General features: G+C 41.4%; 1 long non-coding RNA gene across 1 annotated transcript; it reads left to right on the forward strand.

Moving 5' to 3' along the window:
- Positions 1–6,562: 6,562 nt before the first annotated feature.
- On the forward strand, positions 6,563–9,893 carry LOC145397161 (uncharacterized). Its single transcript, XR_013896889.1, has 4 exons — positions 6,563–6,568; positions 7,417–7,541; positions 8,762–8,898; positions 9,600–9,893. It is a non-coding gene; the product is annotated as an uncharacterized LOC145397161 (long non-coding RNA).
- Positions 9,894–15,215: the final 5,322 nt, after the last annotated feature.

Genomic DNA, 15,215 nt, shown 5'->3' on the forward strand with positions numbered 1-15,215 from the left:
CTAAATGAAGAAATAATTACCTCGAACTAGCAGAAAATATGACATCGAGTGACATGAATGCTAACTATTTTTGCGGGAATTATGCCTTGTTATTCTGTATTGTAGGAGGTGCACCATTTGTCTATAGAGACTCTAGCATTTTATGCCATATAGCAATAATCTAGTGATTCTGAGAACTAATCTAACGGACTACTGTGTGTATGTACTGGTAGCACTGACTTTTTGAACAGGTGATGCCGTCCCACAAGCCCGAATCTCTATACCCATGTCACTCCTCCCACCTCTGCCAGAGTAACCAATAACTTCCAAGTATATACGATAAGCTGTACGACTCCGTGGGATAAGAAACATCCCGTTCTCGCGATCTCCAGAACTGCTGCGACCATTGGGATATCGAAATAGATCTCCAGCGCCAGAAATTGCTATTGCAATAGCCTATACACACTCTGTATGTATATATATATATATATAAGCCTATACACACTCTGTATGTATATATATATATATATATATATATATATATATATATATATATATATATGGGAGAGAGACAGGGGGGGGATGCATTAATTTAAACTATTCACTAAAAACCGTGCATATAATGATAACTAGAGAGCTACATACTGATTTATTTACCACTGAAACACGAAAGGTTCAAACCGAAGCATTGTCAAGGGAGTAGAATTTGCTCTTTCTCATAAAGATACCGAACCCACCCGCATTAAGATGAGTATCATTATCATGGTTATTATGGCTCAGGCTTGGCAACATGACAAAGTTGCTCTCCGGGGACAAATAGTTGGACTGAAGCCTTTGGGACTGAAGCGGCTGGGAAACGAAATGTGTGGGAGAAGGCGGTCTAAGGAGATGTTTATGATACAGTTTATTCCATTATTAGTTTTTCAGACTACACGTAATTTGAGAGGTGCAAAGTAAAGTAACATCTAGTTGGCTGTGAGCAAGTGTATGAAGGGTACCGGGTGAGGTTATGGGGTGGGAGAGAAAAGTGGGGAGTTTGAGTGGGAGTATGGGACTATGAGGAAGGAAGAAGAGGGGACAGCCCTCCACCTTGCATTGTTACAAACACCTTAGTCCTCGGGAATGGAAACGAACTTATTCCGACGTCTATACATATATGACTCGGAGAACATACACATATATCATTTTGGTGAAGACAGACAGTCGGTGGGTTACATAAATTATATACCAGTTAATTCATTCATTCATTCACTTATTTATTTAGACAGTAACCAGAAAAAATGTAGGTAAAAAGAGGAAAGACAGGAACTGGATTAACGTAGGTGGGGAGAAAGCACGTGGTAGGCGGTCATTACTAAGATATCCTACGTCACTGACAAGAAACACTTGCACACATCCCACCGCCTTGGATGGTTACCTCACTGCCATCAGATACCCGTCACGTCATTATCATCTCGTCACCTTAAAGGACGCCTCTAACAACATCATCATCAACGACAGAAAATAGATAGATAGATCGATAGGCAGATAGACAAGGAGGTTAGCATATGAACGTGTGTATGTGAAAACTAGTTCCCAGAGGTCAAGTGTTCAGCCCGGCAACTCGGATCAAGGTGTGTAATCTGCCTAAGAAACTAGTTTGCGTCCCGTTATCAAATTAAGCGCGGTGTTTAATCTTAAGGAGCGGTACTGGCACCTGACGAGAGCTGTTAATTACACCTGTTGCTCTCCATAAATTAGTTGAGTCACTCCTGGAGCAATGACCTTTAGGGAGTTAAGGCCAGGTAGATGTAGGGAAGGGATGATGCAGAGAGAGAGAGAGAGAGGGGGGGGGGTAACAGAAACAGGAGGGAGACAAATGGAAGGAAGAAGGAAGGGAAATATTCGAGAAAGCAGGAGAGAGAAGAGAAGGATGGAGGAAACGTACGTGAGAAAGAGAAGGCATCAACGCATCAACCTTGCCACCTCACACGCAAAGGTAAATTCTTGCTTCAGCTGTGGATATACAAAAATTATATCCAGATCAGCTTATTACGTTAGACAGGGGCGATTAATAGATATATCTAATGAGGCATCAAATGTTTTACCGTACATTGCAACACGGACGGCAGGCAGTAAATTATCCACTACGATAACCAGCTTTTACCCAATAAATTTTCTGGCTATGTTAAATGCCGAAACCGATATCTAGATATTTTTCATGAGACCCGTGTATGAGTAGTTTATCTTTGCTAATTAGTTCCATTTATTGCGCTCGTAAGGCGATGGTAGTTCCCGATAGTGATTTTTTTTATTGCTTCTAATAAGAGATAAATTTGTGTGGGATTTTTCTCACGATAAGTTAATTCCTGTCTTTGAATGTTCATGTCTGAAAGATTAACGTTCAGCCAAATTATTTATTGTTTTTTTTATGGTCTAATAAGCTAAATATACCTGGTATTTCATCACCGTAAGTTAACTGCTCAGTGAATCTGCGTGTTGGACAAATTAACGTTCAACCTGCGTTTACTGATAAGGTTATTACTGTCAGTGAATGTACGTGCTTGAAAAATTAACGTTCAGCCAAAATTTATTAATACTGATTTTGAGTTTGATTTGAAAAGGAAGACTTCGAGTCTGAAATTAAAAACTGTATAATTCATAGTTTTGGGGGTCTGATATAAGCAAGTTTGAGGCGGATGGAAGCTCACTTGCCAGCCAGAACGATATCCGCTTTGCTCATCCACACAGGTGAGGGTTGAATGTATCCTTGCTTTTATCGGTCTGTTTTCACCTGATGGAACAGCCGGCCAAGGAGATTATTTTATTTATTTATTTTTTTTTTTTTTTTGGGGGGGGGAGACTGCTCTGGGTTGTCTTACATTTTTTAGACTTGTTCTGTGATAGAATGTAAGGATTCCAATAAGGTAAATAGTGAGTTTCGATCTTTTACAGAGTGTAAACATAAGGACTTGGAGGGAGTAGTTTTTTTTTTTTTTTTTTTAAGAATTAAATGTATCTTCAAAGCGAGGAAGAACAGCCAAATGGCAGGCGACATGGAGGCGATTTGTTTGTGGCCACCCCTCGTATGATTATCTATTGCCAGATGGCTTAATTCTGTAAAGAGTGACCAGAAACAAACTGCCTCCTTGTCACCCTGTTCTCTGTCATTTGGCTGTCCTCGTTCGAACTCACACACCTCTCCCTCATGTATCTCTCCACTTCATCCTTCCTTCTCCTCCTTGGTCTCCCCCTCCTCCTCTCCCCGTCCATCTCACTCACATACTCTTTTAGTCTGTCTGATTCTTCATTCTCTCCACCTATTATGCCACCCTTAAATCATTTCAGAGTTGGTCAACAGTCAGCACAGCAAAAAGGCAGCCCAAACCGCCAAGATGAAAGTGCTTCTCTGCCTGACCATCTTGTTGGGAGTATCTCAGCTGCAGTGAGTCTTACACACACACACACACACACACACACACACACACACACACACACACACACAGGCATTACATCACTTAGGCTGTCACAAGCATCAGTCACTACAAATGCTTCCCCTCTTTCCCATTCGTGTTTCGCCAGCTTGAGGAGGGGTTCATTCTGGCTACCACTCCCCCTCCAAGGCTATAGTTAAAATCTGCAGTGAACCTTCTTATGATTTATTAACAGGTGTAGTCAGTGACGCAGCCACGATTTGTCCAAGGGGGGGGGCACTTACCCCCTGTGACGAGTAAAATCGTATGGCGTTAGCCAGAGACCCAAAGTAAAATACCAAGTGCGTCTACGTGGCTAAAAGGGTAAAGGAGATAGTTTTTAACCTGTAAGGCCAAAAATGAGCTAAACAATAGTGTGTTTTACTCAGGAGATATGAGTATAAAAGTCCAGAAATTGGCCATACATATCCACTAACCGTCAATCCGTCCAACAAAGTTGGTGAAAGGGGAAACCAGTGTTGCCAGGTGCCAGCCCTAAAATATCTGCAGTTTCGGTCAAAAAAAAAAAAAAAAAATGTAGATTTAGGAAAATTTCTGTAGACCATAAATGGCCATCATGACAAGACAGTACACAAATAATGGTGATTACAAATGGTAGGACTTTATAAACGCAGGATAATTTTAATATGCAAAGCAAAATATGACACTTAACTTGGTCTGTGAAAATCTTAACCATTATAAAATCTATGAAGCCACACACACACACACACACACACACACACACACACACACACACACACACACACACACACACAAAATCCATCTAAACAAATATTTCGTAACATACCCGTGATAATTTCAACGTATCAATCAAAATGTACAAACTTGGCTTCAGTGAAAATCTCAATCAATACACAATTCACGAAACAAAAGAAAAAAAAAAATCTGTAAACATAAATTAGGTATTTGGTGACTAATAACTGATAATTTTAATGTACACCTCAGAATATAAACACGACTTGACGTGAGTCTCAATCAGTAAAAAGGCTAGAGAAACAAAATTCCATCAGTAAATATACGAGTATAATAGATATTTGGTAATTAATACCCTTGCAAGTACTGTATAACAATAATAAATAATAAAGTTCTCTTTACTTTTCTATATTTCAAAACGACAACTCTCGACTATTATTTTTTTCAATTCTTCTACTCGTTATTCACATCAGTCACTACCTCGAGTCAAAGACTGTGTACTAATATTTAGTTTCAGATTGATTAAAATCACGATTCACGTGTATTTTGACAATTTTCAAATTCCTGACAGATTTCTGTAAACTTTTCTGTAGATTTCCAAATTTTCTGTAAATTTTGCCTAAAAATCTGTTTTTCTGCATGAACTTAAAAATATCTAGAAATACATATATTTCTGTAGACTTCGCACACTGGTGGAAACTGAACTGAAGACGGGACCCGGTATAGTATGAAGTGGTGACTCCTTGCGTTCATTGCGCATGTGCCGAGCATACGCCGACGGCTGCGGCAGCCAGATACATGCCAGACGTACAACTCATTCACTCTACTCTGGAGAGAGAAGAACTCGTAACTGGCTATTTCGTCTCTCGGTGAATTCGGACTAGGGAATTTCATCCACGATAATGTCGACTAATTTATATGGCTAAGCCCCATCATTTTTATCATTCTTGAATCTTGGTCTCGTGTTTAGTAGTCTTTTCTCAGTCGTAGTGTATGATAGACATTATTGTACAGTCGTGGTCATAAATAATCACCTATCCTCCGATACCCCGTGCCTCAGGCTGCCTCATATATGCTCGGCAAGTCATACTGGAGAAAGAGGGGTTGAGATGGAGGGGCCAGAGAGAGAGAGAGAGAGAGAAAGAAGGAAAAGTGGGAGGGGGGACGAGTGATTGATTGGAGGTGGAGTGCGGGAGGGTAGGTAGCGGAGGGAGAAAGAGATGCAAAGTGGTTGCCACATAATTTTTCTGTTTTCTTTCATTCAGGGTATCATATAAAGAAGTTAATATTCTGTAGATAAAGATGCATTACACCTTGTATCGCGGCGACAGATAACAAGCTTTAGATAGGTGGTGATATCAAGGGCTGGCTCATGAAATATACTGATATGACAGATCAAACATTAGTGCGATGCCAGTTCATTGTTATCCGTATATTTTGAATTTGGAGGCAGAATGGAATCTGGATGGATTTGACTTCCGTAACGTTTGTGTAAGGAACGTGCTTTACCCTTACATGTAATTACTTTCTGGAACTAAATATCATATGCAACCTTTGACACGGCTGTGTCCACAGTGAATATGATCTTTTCGGTATACACTCCCTGTATACAGTCACCATCATGTCAACTATTTTATGTCATCTCTATATGAAATGTTTAAAATAATTTTGCATAAAAGGTAAATAAATTTGATGTCTATGGACATAGGTGGATATAATAACGGTATCTCTTATAATCTGTAAGAAGGAAAATTGAACAAAATCCTACCCAAACTCCCATAATATATCTACGTCAATGTTAACCGACATTCGTCAAGCCAAAGCAACTAGGAAAGCCTTAGTAAATAGTCCAGCGGCCTCCTGCCTCAATCTCTCGCAGTCTTCGCGTCACCGAGGAAAGTGTTGTTGATGGTTTGCTGGTTTCTTCTGAACAGTTCCCGCTCGTCCTTGGTGTGCTGGAGGAGGCGTGCCCGTGTCCTCTCGTTCTCTGGCTTCCATGCATTGACAGTCTGGGCCCACACAATCTCGATGGCTCTGCACTAGTATTTCATCTGTCACGTCAGTATATTCCTCTCACGAGCCAGCCCTTGATATCTCCACCTATCAAACGCTTGTTATCTGATGCCGCTATACAAGGTATAATGCAGCTTTATTCACTGCATATTAACTCCTTTACAGTATATCCTGCCCTGAATGAAAGAAATAGACAAATTATGTGGCCAGCACTGGGCAAATCATTCTCCCTTCCCTACCTCCCCTCCCTCACTTCATCGCAGCACCATCACTCGTCCCCCCACTCACTTTCCCTTCTCTCTCTGGCCCCTCCCTCTCAGCCCCTCTTATTCCAGTGTGACGCCGCGCATAAAGGAGCCAGCCTGAGTTACGGGATACCGAACGATAGGTGATTAATAACGACCATGATTGTAAGTGTGGAATTGCCAATACTGCAATGTAATTAATGTAAATGTAACTGGTAATGCCCAAATACAAGCCTAATTCACTGTTGAAACATGGAACTATATAAAATAATATCACTGATATTTCCATGTTATTTCCACGAATGGGTGGGAATAGTGATGGTTGCCCATGATGCTTGAAGCTTTTTGGAATTTCGACCTCAGCGTCAAAGGGGGGTGATGGCATCGTGCCCCCCCCCCCCCGACTGCGCCACTAGGTATAGTGATATTTTTGTCATTACTAGCGGTTCTTGTTTAATTCAGAGATAAATTGTATCTAGTTACGTACTTGATGAATAGATTGAGCTCAGACCAACTTCCCTAGTCTGACCTTAGACATGCATTCTAGAGTTACTTATATTTATTTTTTCATATACTTATTACCTTGTTCAGTTCAGATATAAACTGAGTATAGTTTTTTTTTTTTTATGTGAGAAAGAAGGAACCAAAGGCAATAAGCCCGCAAAACTGTTCCTTCCAAGAGAAAAACAAAGTACAGGAGAGAGCCAAATTCAAGATCCATTCATTTCGAGATGCCTGGATACTCTGCGTTTGAAAGACTGGAGATCATAAGAAGCAGGAAATACAGACACTCAGACAGAGGGCGACAATTCCAGAGTTGACCTGTTGCATAAATGAAGGACTGGGAGTAAAGGTTAACTCTTGCATTAGAGAGTTGGACAGACCTGGATGAATAGTTTGAACTGAAAAATGAACGCTATAATCTGACATTACATTTGCGTTTTGGAGTTACTCATTTATTTATTTGTTTATTATATTTGTTTACTTCGATAACGCCTTCTTTTGTGTCGCAGAATCTTATGCCAAAGGAAGAAGCGGATTTCGAGAAGGATGACGACACTCAGCTGGAGCTTGAAGAGAGGCAGGTCGCCATCGGAGAGCCGGGCAACATGCACCCACCATATTGCTTCGCAGGACGGTAAGTGACATTAAACTCTTGGTGGCACAGGAAGCTTCGCTGCAAATTTTTTTAAGCGATTTATTTTACATATTAGATGTTACCATTGTCTTGGATGCTATAACAAAGGGTGAGTGATGTTCGGATTCCAGTACATAAGTAGCCTACCAGATAAATGTGAGATCGTATGGGACTTACCTAATGAAGAACCCTGGCCCGTATTCTGCTCGGTCAAGGAAGCTCCCTAACACCTCTTCCTTAGCGATTTAATATTGGATAGGGCTGGATAATATCCATTTGTATGTTATTTATGCAGAGTACGGCGATAATGGAAGGATTTATATCACAGAATAGGACAGTACGGCGAAAAAAAAAAAAAAAACGAAAATTAGTCGCTTAGGAAAAGTGTTGGGGAGCTTCCTTACCCGACGAGAATTTGACCCTTGTGTGTGAAATCTTATGCAGCTAAAGTGAAGCCTCATACAGAGCTCCACTTGCATCTTTCATGTGATTATCCTTAGGGTGGGACTGGCTGACTGGGAAAGGGAATGGAAGGGCAGGTAGGGAGGGTAAACGACGGGAGGGCAGGCTAGGGGAGGGAAAGGTATTAGAAGGGCAGGGTAGGGGAGGGCAGAGGAGGAGAGGGCAAGGCGGGGGAGGTCAACGCTTCAGGAGACACTCCCACATCAAAAACTACATCATCAGGTTCAAGGACACAATAATTACTCAATCCACTGAGCCGGAGAGCATCGTTTTGCATTTTATTCTCATCATCTCACAATTTCCATCAGCATATGATGGACTTTTCGAAATAGGAGTTTAGATACAGCATTAATAACTTTCTTCAGTATGAGACGCCTTTCCTAAGATCAGTAAAATCATCAGTTGGCAGCAAGAATAAACTGAACAGCACATCATTATGGTTGAGGGGGTTCGCAAATTGTCTTTCAACTCAACTTGGAATGTTTGACTGTGCTAGAGCCACTGAGCAGTAGTATCATTGTGTCTGACCCCTTCCCTCTCATTTCAAAATCCACTACTAAACTGTCTGAAAGTACACTTAACTATTCACGTAGGCAACCCAGCATTCCTCTCAACTCGGGAAATCAGAGTATGTTACAGCCAACAGACAATGCTATCTTCATGGCAAATCACGCCACTTCGAAATGCCCTTACTAAGATGAATAAAAGAACTCATGACTATTCACGTAAGTAATCCAACCTTCATCTCAACTCTGCAGGGATACAGCGTGTGCCAAGCTAGGGGGTCTGTGCTCTCATTCTTGGCTCGATACGTCTGAGTTCTGCGTGGATGGTCAAATGTTGTGTGGCGCCTCTAACTGTGCCTGCTGCTTTTACCTACAGTTACCTCCAATAGGTGAGCACTAACTCCTTAGTATCTCTCTCTCTCTCTTATGCTGTACATAGTTTTAAGTGAGAAGTGTGCCTACACGTGTTTATATATGTATCTCTGCCTTAAAAGTACAATCCTTAATCAGAAAGAAAATACCCTATTTTTTCTTGCTCTAGAATCTCCGCCAGGTCAACTGTGTCCCCTTATAGCTGGTAAGAAGTAAGAAATAAGACCCTCCCCTATCCTAATGTCCAGGTGGCGGTGACTTGTACGCACAGTAATCATCTTTTCTTCTTTAAGTTGACAAAGAATTCTCCTACACCAATGTGGCTGTGAATATAACTAGAAGACTACATTATTTTTATTTATGCACAATGTTATTGTTTTTCTGGCCCATGGCACATCTTAAATGTAGATTCAGTGGACTGCAGGCTTACACTGCTCTTCTTCAGTCCACCATCCTCCTTTTGAGAGAGTAGGGAATAAGTTAAGAGACATTTGCATAACCAGGCAGTATAGCCATATAATTATTCTGGATCTGCTACATTAAACAACCACTAGTGTCTTCAAAAATCCTTTCACAACTAGGGTACTCTTCAAAGCTGAATGTAAGGTTCTGGAAAAAAAAAATAATGTCTTCAGGCGTAATGAGTTAATATTATAGTACTAATCAAATGTTAATCTTAATTATCTTTGGTGTTAAACTGTATTCCTGCCGATAACAGAAAAGCAGTCCTGAGAGCTGTTGTCACTGAAGGCTTGGACACCACGTCAGTGGACATCGATACGAACCCAATCACTGAACATGGATAATGGATATTGACCTAATCACTGAACTCAAATACAGACTTCTGACCTCTTCACAGTTGTACTACTCTTCCACAAAAGCGTAATTGGCACTCCAGGAATTTATGTTAAAAATTTGAAAAAGAAAATTTATCTAACAGGGCCATTGTTTAGCTTTCATTAGCTGGTTTTTGCATGTATACATCCAGGTACCTATAAGTTTCTGTTGGCAATTTCTATAATGTTATCATAGGTATTATTTTTGACAAATATACCACATATTTAAAAATTCAAACATAAAGAAACCCATTCACCACAATTCTGTCGTTCTTATTATTTTTGATAAGCTTTAATCCAATGCTATCCAGAAAACCATTCAGAACATAAGCCAACTAATTTTCTGTGTCAGCGATTATAGAGCCGCAGCAACAGTAATGAGTGTCAGCATTTGATGGTATGTCATTCTTACAAACCATTACTAATGTTAAGAAAAAGTACATGTAAAGAAACTAAGGAGGGCAAGGGGCAAAGAGTGGCTTGGTTGAGAACAAAGGAACTAATAACAATCCTGTGTGGATGAAATTAGCGAGATGCACAGGACATAAAGCACACATGAATCACTAGTCAGTATGTACACCTGTTGTAAAAAAATCTTTGTTTTTCCAGTACAAAATATTTTTCTCTCCTACAGCTTCAGTTGGCTATGATGTGAAAGTAAAGCCATAATCATTTAAACCCTCTGTTAAACCAACTCAGTGCAGATCTTGTTGTACCATCACAAGATAAAGTTTGCCTGTTCTTCTGCAACGTGTGTTTCACACTTAGATAATGTCCATTACTTTCTTCCCTAGCACATCATAGAAAAAGGAAATCCATGTAAGAGAAGCAGGCAACTGTCTTTGAGCTTGTTATTGTATTGGCTTTGAGGATTTCCAAACAGCAGAGTAATAGTACTCTTTCTTTTATTTTCCCATCCCTTATATGCTAGTGGATGCTTGTTTAACCTTGTAGCTTTTTGTGAGGTAAATAAGGGAAAAATATACATACCAGCCACTTAAAAGTTCATTTACCCCATAGTTACTTGGCTTACATCATTTGACTGTGTCTGACTTGTTTCTTCTCAATTTTCAGATGCTTGCATAATGACTGGCAAGAATCCTAACAATTGAAATATGTTGACATGGCTGTCAAGAAATAACATTCGCAAATAAAAAGTAAGACATCGTCATTCCATTCTTTTTCTTGGCAATGCTAATATGAAATAAAAAAAAAAAAATTACATTCTACTCCTTCAAGCATCTTGCTTCTGCCCATTTGACTGCTGTGCTGTTTTTTTTTTTTTTTTTTTTTTTTTTTTAAGCACAAGGTACTTGTAGAAAGTGACAGGAGCACAAAGTGTGTGGAAATGTGTGGTTATTTATATGGATGGTCAAAGTAAAATATGGTAGAGGGAAACGAGGGGATTACGGTTTACTTGGCATGGAAGGCCACGTCTTTCTTTTCATCCTTCCTCTTCTGTCTTTCTTTCCTTCATTCTTTCCTCTTCTTTCTGTCTACGGGTGACTCTACACTGAGTGACAAGCAAAATGGTTTCCTGTATACCAGGAAACCATTTACTATGCTGGGTGGTAACCATATACCCAAATTATGGCGACTGGTGGTTTAGTGGGCAATTATGTAGCTCCATTCAGATCGAGCCGGTGCAGGTTTATATCTAAAGGGTGGTTGGGGAATATTGGCCGCGTAATGCCACTCAGGGATGAGTGAAGCAGGTCACTCTCACCTTAAATAATAGGACCAACTTTTTTTTTTATGCAAGGAAGAAGGAACCAAAGGCCATGAGCCCGCAATAACAGTCTCCTCCAAGAGAAAAAACAAAATACAATAGAGAGCCAAATTCAAGATCCGATCATTTCGAGATGCCTGGACACACTGCTTTTGAAAGACTGGAGATCATAGGCAGCAGGAAATACAGACAGAGGGAGACAGTTCCAGAGTTTACCTGTTGCATAAATGAAGGACTGGGAGTAACGGTTAACTCTTGCATTAGAGAGTTAGACAGAAAAAGGATGAGAGTTTGCTGCTAGACGGGTGCTACGCGCCCGTCGTAGACGTGGAGGAATCCATGCAGACAGTTCTGAGGAGCAGTGACCATTAAAGTAGCGATAGAAAAGAGATTAAGATGCAACAGTGCGGCGAAGAGACAGAGGTTGAAGGGAGTCAGGAAGAGGAGGAGAGTTAATGAGACGAAAAGCCTTTGACTCCACCCTATTGAGAAGAGCTGTATGTGGGGAGCCTCCCCACACATAAGAGTTGTACTCCACACAGGGGCGGATAAAACCCTTGTATAGTCAACAATTGAGCATGGGTAAAGAAAGAACGGAGTCGGCATAGCACACTTAATCTCTTGGAAGCAGATTTTACAAGAGATGTAATATGATCTTTCCAAGATAAGTCCCGAGTAAATGAAACCCCAAGCATGTTCAAGGATGATGCAGGATTAAGCTGAATATTGTTAAACATTAGTGGGTATACCTGTGGAAGATTTTGTCGGGTTGATAGGTGTAAGAACTGAGTCTTAGATGCATTAAAAACAACCAGATCATTTTTACCCCTGTCAGAGATACGAGCCAAGTCAGACATTAGGTGTGCCATAGCCTCATCCCTTGTTTGTTGAAGTAACTGCTGAGATGGGCGTTGCGGGAACCGAATGGAAAGGTGAAGGGTGGAGTCATCAGCGTATGAGTGGATAGGGTTAGATGTACAGCTTAGAAGGTCATTGATGAATAAAAGGAAGAGAGTTGGTGATAGGACAGAGCCCTGAGGAACACCACTGTTGATAGATCTAGGAGAACGATGGCTGTCTACTACAGCGGCTATAGAACGACCAGAAAGGAAGCTAGCGATGAAGGCACAGATAGAAGGATAGAAACCATAAGAGTTCAGTTTGGAAATTAAAGATTTATGCCAGACTCGATCAAAAGCCTTAGAGATGTCAAGTGCAATGGCAAAGCTTTCACCAAAGTCCCGAAAGGAGGATGACCAGGAGTCTGAAAGGTAGGTGAGAAGATCGTCAGTGGATCCTCCCTGACGGAACCCGTACTGACGATCAGAAAGAAGGTTGCGATAGGAAAGATGCCTTAAAATTTTTGTATGGAGAATTGACTCGAAAACTTTTGAAATACAGGACGTTAAAGCAATTGGAGGATAGTTGGAGGGTTGGGAGTGGTCACCCTTCTTTGGGACTGGCTGAATGAGTGCAAACTTCCAGCAAGAAGGAAAGGTACAAGTTGACAGACAAAGGCGAAAGAGTTTGCCTAGGCAGGGTGTAAGCACAGAAGCACTGTTCTTGAGAACAACAGGAGGGACTCCATCAGGCCCATATGCATTGTTGTATTGAGGCCAGTGATGGCAGAAAATACATCAGCTGAAGAAATTTTAATGTTAGCCATGAGGAAGTCAGAGGGGGGAAATGATGGAGGAACAGCACCGGAATCGTCTAAGTTGGAATTGGAGGAGAAAGTCTGTTCGAAGAGATCTTCTTTATCAGTAGAAGAAATAGCTACAGAACCATCAGAGTAGAAAAGAGGAGGGAAGGATGATGAGGTAAAGTTGTTAGAAAGGTTTTTGGCAAGGTGCCAGAAGGAGCGGGAAGAATTTGAGTTGGAGAGTTGAGAGCATTTAGTACAGATGAAATTATTTTTAGCAGAGCGAAGAACAGACTTAGCACGATTCCGAGCAGAAATGTAAAGATGATATGATTGAGGGGTGGGTTGGCTCCTTTACCTTCTGTAGGCCCTCTCCTTGTTGCGGACAGCATTAGAACAAACGTGATTAAACCAAGGTTTTCTTGCGTTAGACAAAGGATACGAGAGGGGAATGTATGCTTTCATGCCTGAAAGAATAACCTCAGTAATGCGCAAGGCACACTCAGATGGCTCCTGGCCATGGAAGCAATAATCATTCCAAGGAAAATCAAAGAAGTACTGCCTGAGGGCCTCCCAATCCGTGGCTCCAAAATGCCACAGACAATATTTCCCTGGAGGGTCCACAGGCCGTACCTGAGTGATAGGACAGGTTAAGGTGATAAGGTTGTGATCAGAGGAGCCCAACGGAGAGAAAAGATTAACAGTGTAAGCAGAAGGACTGGTGGTAAGGAAGTGGTCAAGTATGTTGGAGCTCTCTCCAAGGCGGTCAGCGATACGGGTAGGGTGCTGTACAAACTGCTCTAGGTCATTAAGGATAGAAAAGATGTAGGCTTGTTCACCAGGTGGATCAGTGAAAGGAGAGGAGAGCCAAAGGTGGTGGTGAACATTGAAATCTCCTAAAATGGAGATTTCAGAGAAAGGAGAAATGGATAGAATGTGTTCCATCGTAGAAGTAAGATAGTCGAAGAATTTTTGATAGTCAGTAGAATTAGGGGATAAGTTAACAGCACAGATATATTTAGTCAGAGAATGACGGGAAAGCCGAAGCCAGAGTGTTGAGAATTCAGAAGAATCGGGTTCAGAAAGACGAGAGCAAGATAGGTTGTTGCGTATACTGTATATACACAACAGCCACCTTTGGCTTTGAAATGAGTATAGAGAAAGTAGGAGGATACAGAAAAGGGTTTGTTGTCAGTTGCCTCAGACAGCTGAGTCTCAGTCAGAAAGAGAAGGAGAGGTTTAGAGGAGGAGAGGTGGTGCTCAACAGAGCGAAAGTTAGAGGAAAGGCCGTGAATGTTGCAGAAATGAAGAAGTTAGTCAGACAGTGGTTCCAGGCACCTCGTGTCGTCACCGGGAGAGGGATGGAAGGTGGGGGCATTTATGGTCCCCCCCCCCCCGGGGACTCCGAGGCTGAGTGTTGAGACGCCATGATTATTATTTTTTTTTTTGAATTTTGGAAAAGGAAGTGTAGTGTGTACTGTGCAGGTAGTTTGGTATAGATAGTTAGAGAAATTTGTATTGGAGAGCATGCTGGCCTACTCTCTGTGTATCTGCGACACTGAAAAAGTTCAGCAAAGGGGGATGGTTAGGAACTAGTCCTGAGGGCTGACGAAACGGGAGCTCCAGCACTCCCTGTCATCTGCTTTCCATCCACCTCGGGAGTACTGCCCTGCTCGATTGGTGCTACAGTCTATTCCTACTTGCCCAGCCCCGGGCTACTACACTCATGTGGAAACAATGGATTGCATGATGATGATGATGATGATGATGATGAGTGTTAACTTCAGTCTGCTTGGTTGAGCAGACGGATAAACCACAGAGAAGCTATCGTCCATGAAGGGCTGGTCCATGTAGTGAATCAATGTTTCTTTGCGCGGGGAAGAGTCTGGAGATTTGCTTCCCAGATGAACGCCACATATGTGTCCCAACACAGTTAACAGGGGCACAATAGTAGTCTTCAAATCACCCTGATAATTGATTATAATTATGGTTACAATGTCCGTGTTGTAAATGGCTTCCAGGGTTACAGGAAACCATTAGATTTATGACCCACTATAAAGCCACCTGAAGGAAGACGGGAGAGTATTAAAAAGTGACAAGAAGAATGGGAGAAATGGGCAGAGATGG

This window comes from Coenobita brevimanus, chromosome 40 (genome assembly GCF_032717465.1).
Source record: "Coenobita brevimanus isolate Jiangsu-jjx chromosome 40, ASM3271746v2, whole genome shotgun sequence".
In the NCBI taxonomy this organism is placed as follows: Eukaryota; Metazoa; Arthropoda; class Malacostraca; order Decapoda; family Coenobitidae; genus Coenobita; species Coenobita brevimanus.